Genomic DNA, 6,412 nt, shown 5'->3' on the forward strand with positions numbered 1-6,412 from the left:
AAGTATTAATTTGGGACTTCCCTGGTGGTCCAGTGGCTAAGACTCTGGGCTCCCAATGCAAGGGGCCCAGGTTTGATTCCTGGTCAGGGAACCATATTCCACATGCCGAAACTAAGACCTGGACACAAATAAATAAGTAAATAAATTTTTTAACTGCTAGTAATTTACCTTTCCTCATACATGTGAAGAAAGGGCTCTGGTAGACTGCAAAAATGGCTCCAGTTTTTCACCCCTTCCTGTCTCCTTGCCCTTTGCCATCTGATTTCACAGCCACTTCCATCAAAGGGAGGAATCTATTTCCCCACCCCTTGATCTGAGTAAGTCTTGGGCCATGAGGTGGCCAATAGAATGAGGTGGAAGAAATGACTTGATAGTTGACAACAGTTGCTGAAAAACTGAAAATAGAGGGATACATAAATTTGTTTAGCAAAAAATACCTAGGAGGGCCCTTCTTATTACAGTTATCATGGACACTAGCATGTTAATTAAAGCTCCTGCATCTCACTTAGCTTCATTTAAGTCAGCATTTCCCACATTCATTTTATTAAGGAGGCTTTTATTCTCAAATACCAATTAATATCCCATGGACCTTTGTCAAATGCTAGTAGGTCATAGTTAAATTATTTCCAATTTGGTTTTGTTTGTTTTGCTTTATTAAAAAATTGTGCCATAGAGACTTCCCTGGTGGTCCAGTGGTTAAGAATCCACCTTGCAACACAGCAAATGCAGGTTCAATTTCTGGTCTGGAAACTAAGATCCCACATGCCACAGGGGAACTGAGCCCCCTGCACCACAATGACTCAAGCCCATGCACCCTAGAACCCATGTTCCGCAACAAGAGAAGCCACCACAAGAAGTCAAAGATCAAGCATAGCCAAAAATAAATATATAAATAAATTTTAAAAAAATTTTTAATAATGCCATAAAAATCCTTGGGGTGAAATCCTTTTCCACTTGCCAGATTCTTTCCAGTAGTGTAAATGATGAATTAACAGATATGAGCATTTTCATTTTTTTTTTTAGATATGAGCATTTTCAAGTTTTAGACTTGGGGCCCAATCCTTCTCTATAAAAATCACTCCCCTTCACACCCCGATTGTGGTGAATGTGAACAGGGTCTCCCATTTCCCTGAACTCTCCTCACCAAAGGGAACCACATTTCAAACATCATTGCTGATTTGACAGGCAAAGGGCTGCCTCTCAGTATTTCAAAGGGCAAATTATTTGAATATTACCAGGGATAAACTTGGCTTTTATCTTTTTTGGCTCTTTATGTTTCTTCTTTGAATTGTCCTTTCATATTAATTGCCCATCTTTCTTTTGGGTACTGGCTTTTCCTGTTAATTCCACGTTAATTTATTAATGTTTATCACTTTTCTGTTATACCTGTTGCAAATATTTTTCTCTACTAGTTCACTTCAATTTTAGTCATGCCTTTTTTAAAATAATAATTTTTGTTTGTTTTTAGTCGGTATGTGGGGTCTTAGTTCCCCAACCAGGGATTGAACCAGCACCCACTGCATTAGGGAGCAAGGAGCCTTTACCTTTGGAATGCCAGGGAAGTCCCTAATCATGCCCTTTTCAAACATATGGGATACTCAACTTTGTATACAGTCAAATCTGTCAATCTTTTCCTTTATGGTTTATTCTCTCTGTCTTTTTTAAACAGGATTTTTTCTCAGCCACACCCAGTGGTAGGCATGCGGGATCTCCAGGGATCAAACTCACGCCTCCTGCAGTAGGAGCATGGAGTCTTAACCACAGGACCGCCAGGGAAGTCCCTGTGATTTGCTCTCTTAAAGTTCAGAAAGTCTTTCCCAACCCAGAGGTTATTAAATATTTATTTCATCTTCAAGATTTTTATTGTGTAATTTTCTTCCCACATTTTACTCTAGTCCATCTGGAATTTATTTTCATTTATCATGCAAGATGAGGCTCCAAATTGATATTTTCCCCCAAATGGCTGAGACATAAACCCAACTGGTGTGACATTATGCTTCTGTTCAATAATAGTCTTGCTTTCTTTACTGTCTTTAGCCAGTCATTCTGGTATATTACCCAGGATGATTGCTCTTACACTGACATCACAGTTCATATTATATGAGTTCCATGATTTTGTCTGTCTTGTCACCAGTGTATCCACAGTACCTTGGCATATGGCAGGATCTCCATAAATATCTAGTGAAAGAATAAATGAGTGAATGAATGAATGAGTGAGTGAGCAAATAAATGAATGTATACAATACGCTAGTCCTGATCTGGGCACTGAGTGTGTTTATGTTGGTGATAACATTCTGCCCGTTCCTCTGTGAGGCCCAAGGAGGAGTAGGAAACAGTTTAATCAGCTTATATCAGGTAGCCACTGCTGCATAATGAAATTCCTCACAACTAATGCCTTAAAACCACAACGGAGGGCTAACTCTTCCCTCAGGGGCAGAGTCAGGCAGGCCTAAATCGGCAGCCAGCCACTAAGGGCGCTTTCTTAAGCTCTGTGAGGAATGGCTGGGACGAGACCAAACAGACAGGAAGTTGGGCACTTACTTGTGGCAGTGCATAGCACAAGCCTTTCAGGAGGGAGAGAACACCCAGACTGCAGAGCCTGAGGCCTGCAGTCAGGTGTACAAGAGCTTAGCCTGGCTCCATTCAAACTACTGCAAACACAAGTACCCTCACCTCAGACACACAAGCTTCAGTGGCCTGTCCTTGGAAGAGTACAAACTGATCCTGTCCACAGATATGTTGAACGAGTTTAAGGAGATGAATAAAGGCATGTGGAAGAAACGGCAGAAGTTTGTCCCCAAGAAGCCCAATGAGAAGCACAAAGCCTAGGCTCAGGCCTTATAGCCCTGCCTACCTAACCATGAAGTCATGTATGTTACCATTATCAATAAAACACCCTGATTTTCCCATTAAAAAAAAAGAACAGCAACTTTATTTGCTCACTGTCCTGCGTTTCAAGAATTCGAAAAGGACGCAGCAGAGATAGTTGTCTCTGCTCCACAGGATGTCAGCTCTGGCTAGGACACCCAAGGGAAAAGAATCCAAGGGGCTTCTTCGCTTGTGAGCCTGGTGCTTTGGGAAAAGCTCAAATGGCTAAGGGATAACTCGAACAACTGCACTGGGGTCATACATCAGGGGCATCTCTTCTCACTGTCACCTGGCTTCCTTAGGTCTCCACGTGGCCTTTCCATGTGGTCTCCCCAGTGTGGAGCTCAGAGCTCCTGAGCACACAAAAGCAGAAGCTCCCAATCTTAAGGTTTAGGCCAGAACTGGCTGCGGGGGGCGGTGACTTCTAGCAAGGCACACATCCAAGGCAGATTCGAGGAGAGAGGATTACATGAGTATGAATAGGGAGGTATAGCTCTTTGGGAACCTTAGTATCAAACTGCCTTCCACTATTCAGTAAATGGCTCCTTATTGACCATTCACAAGGGCCAGGCTGGAAGCAGGTGCTGTTGGCAGGCCTCACAGACACAGGCTCCTGAAATGCAGTGAATGTGGGGGCTCAGGCCATTACTGGGCCCTGAGGCAGGTACCTCTCCCAGTCGGAAAGAGGGAGTGGGCTCCATTGGACATAACCCCAGGGATGTGCCTTAAAAGTGAGGAGACCTGGGGTACACAGGGGATGAACCACTTAGAAACTGTCTTGGTGAATCCCTAAAGTCTAAAGGCAGAGAGATGAGGCTGGGGCCAAATCAGAACCTATATAACGGGAGATGATGGAGGCCCTGGGTATCACTGTAAGAAATCTAACATTCATCTCTGTAAATATTTATTTGTTTATTATATATTTGGCTGCATCAGGTCTTAGTTGCCCTGTGACATGTGGGATCTTAGTTCCCTGACCAGGAATCAAAACTGCATCCCCTGATTCTTAACCACTGGACCACCAGGGAAGTTTTTAGCACTCATCTTGAAGAATAGTGATTCCCAACCAGCAACTGGGTATCAGAATTACCTGAATTTAGCTATTTTGAGGTATTTAAACAATACCTCCAGGTATCTCTTGACTTCCTACTTTTGCATTCCAGTCCCCTATAATGAAAAGGACATCTTTTCTGGGTGTTAGTTCTAGAAGGTCTTGTAGGTTTTCATAGAACCATTTAACTTCAGCTTCTTCAGCATTACTGGTTGGGGCATAAACTTGGATTGCTGTGATATTGAATGGTTTGCCTTGGAAAAGAAGAGATCATTCTGTCGTTTTTGAGATTGCATCCAAGTGCTCCTTTTCGGACTCTTGTTTACTATGATGGCTACTCCATTTCTTCTAAGGGATTCTTGCCCACAGTAGTAGTTATAATGGTCACCTGAGTTAAACTAACCCATTCCAGTCCATTTTAGTTCGCTGATTCCTAAAATATCAATGTTCAATCTAGCCATTTCCTGTTTGACCATTTCCAATTTGCCTTGATTCGTGGACCTAACATTTCAGGTTCCTATGCAATATTGCTGTTTACAGCATCGGACTTGACTTCCATCACCAGTCACATCCACAGCTGGGCACTGTTTTTGCTTTGGCTCCGTCTCTTCAATCTTTCTGGAGTTAGTTCTCCACTGATTTCCAGTAGCATATTGGGCACCTACGAATCTGGGGAGTTCATCTTTCAGTGTCCTATCTTTTTGCTTTTTCATTCTGCTCATGCAGTACTCAAGGCAAGAATGCTGAAGTGGTTTGCCATTCCCTTCTCCAGTGCACCACGTTTTGTCAGAACTCTTCACCATGACCTGTCCATCTTGCAAAAGTAGGAAGTCAAGAGATACCTGGAGTAACAGGCAAATTTGGCCTTGAAGTACAGAATAAAGCAGGGCAAAGGCTAATACAGTTTTGCCAAAAGAATGCACTGGTCATAGCAAACACCCTCTTCCAACAACACAAGAGAAGACTCTACACATGGACATCACCAGATGGTCAATACGAAAATCAGATTGACTATATCCTTTGCAGCCAAAGATGGAGAAGTTCTATTCAGTCAGCAAAAACAAGACCGGGAGCTGACTGTGGTTCAGATCATGAACTCCTTATTGCCAAATTCAGACTGAAATTGAAGAAAGTAGGGAAAACCACTGACACCCCACTCCAGTACTTTTGCCTGGAAAGTCCCATGGACGGAGGAGCCTGGTGGGCTCCATGGGGTCGCTAGAGTCGGACACGACTGAGCAACTTCACTTTCACTTTTCACTTTCATGCATTGGAGAAGGAAATGGCAACCCACTCCAGTGTTCTTGCCTGGAGAATCCCAGGGACAGGGAAGCCTGGTGAGCTGCCGTCTATGGGGTCGCACAGAGTCGGACACGACTGAAGCGACTTAGCAGCAGCAGCAGGGAAAACCACTAGGCCGTTCAGGTATGACCTAAATCAAATCCCTTATGATTATAGAGTGGAAATGACAAATAGATTCAAGGGATTAGACCTGATAGACAGAGTGCCTAAAGAACTATGGACGGAGGTTTGTGACATTGTACAGGAGCCAGGGATCAAGAAAAAGAAATGCAAAATGCAAAATAGTTGTTCGAGGAGGCCTTAAACATAGCTGAGAAAAGAAAAGAGATGAAAGGCAAAGGAGAAAAGGAAAGATATATCCATTTGAAAGCAGAGTTCCAAAGAATAGCAAGGAGAGATAAGAAAGCCTTCCTCAGTGATTAGTGCAAAGAAATAGAGGAAAACAATGGGATGGGAAAGGCTAGAGATCTCATCAAGAAAATTAGAAAAAAAAGCTAGAGGAGGTGATGGAATTCCAGTTGAGCTATTTCAAATCCTGAAAGATGATGCTGTGAAAGTGCTGCACTCAATATGCCAGCAAATTTGGAAAACTCGGCAGTGGCCACAGGGCTGGAGAAGGTCAGTTTTCATTTCAATCCCAAAGAAAGGCAATGCCAAAGAATGTTCAAACTACCACACAATTGCACTCATCTCACACACTAGCAAAGTAATGCTCAAAATTCTCCAAGTCGGGCTTCAACAGTACATGAACTGTGAACTTCCAGATGTTCAAGATGGATTTAGAAAAGGCAGAAGAATCAGAGATCAAATTGCCAACATCTGCTGGATCATAAAAATAGCAAGAGAGTTCCAGAAAAATATCTACTTCTGCTTTATTGACTATGCCAAAACCTTTGACTGTGTGAATCATAACGAACTGTGGAAAACTCTTCAAGAGATGGGAATACCAGACCACCTGATTTGCCTCCTGAGAAATCTATATGCAGGTCAAGAACCAACAGTTAGAACTGGACATGGAACAACAGACTGGTTCCAAATCGGGAAAGGAGTACGTCAGGCTGTATATTGTCACCCTGCTTATTTAACTTATATGCAGAGTACATCATGAGAAATTCTGGGCTGGATGAAGCACAAGCTGGAATCAAGATTGCTAGGAGAAATATCAATAACCTCAGACATGCAGATGACACC

The 6,412-nt window shown here is 42.8% G+C and overlaps 1 pseudogene; it reads left to right on the plus strand.

Annotated features, from left to right (window-relative positions):
• LOC104995424 overlaps positions 1 to 2,829 on the plus strand; it is a 17,271-nt pseudogene extending 14,442 nt beyond the window's left edge.
• Positions 2,830 to 6,412: the final 3,583 nt, after the last annotated feature.

Source organism: Bison bison, unplaced genomic scaffold, assembly GCF_000754665.1.
Source record: "Bison bison bison isolate TAMUID 2011002044 unplaced genomic scaffold, Bison_UMD1.0 scf7180017864280, whole genome shotgun sequence".
In the NCBI taxonomy this organism is placed as follows: Eukaryota; Metazoa; Chordata; class Mammalia; order Artiodactyla; family Bovidae; genus Bison; species Bison bison.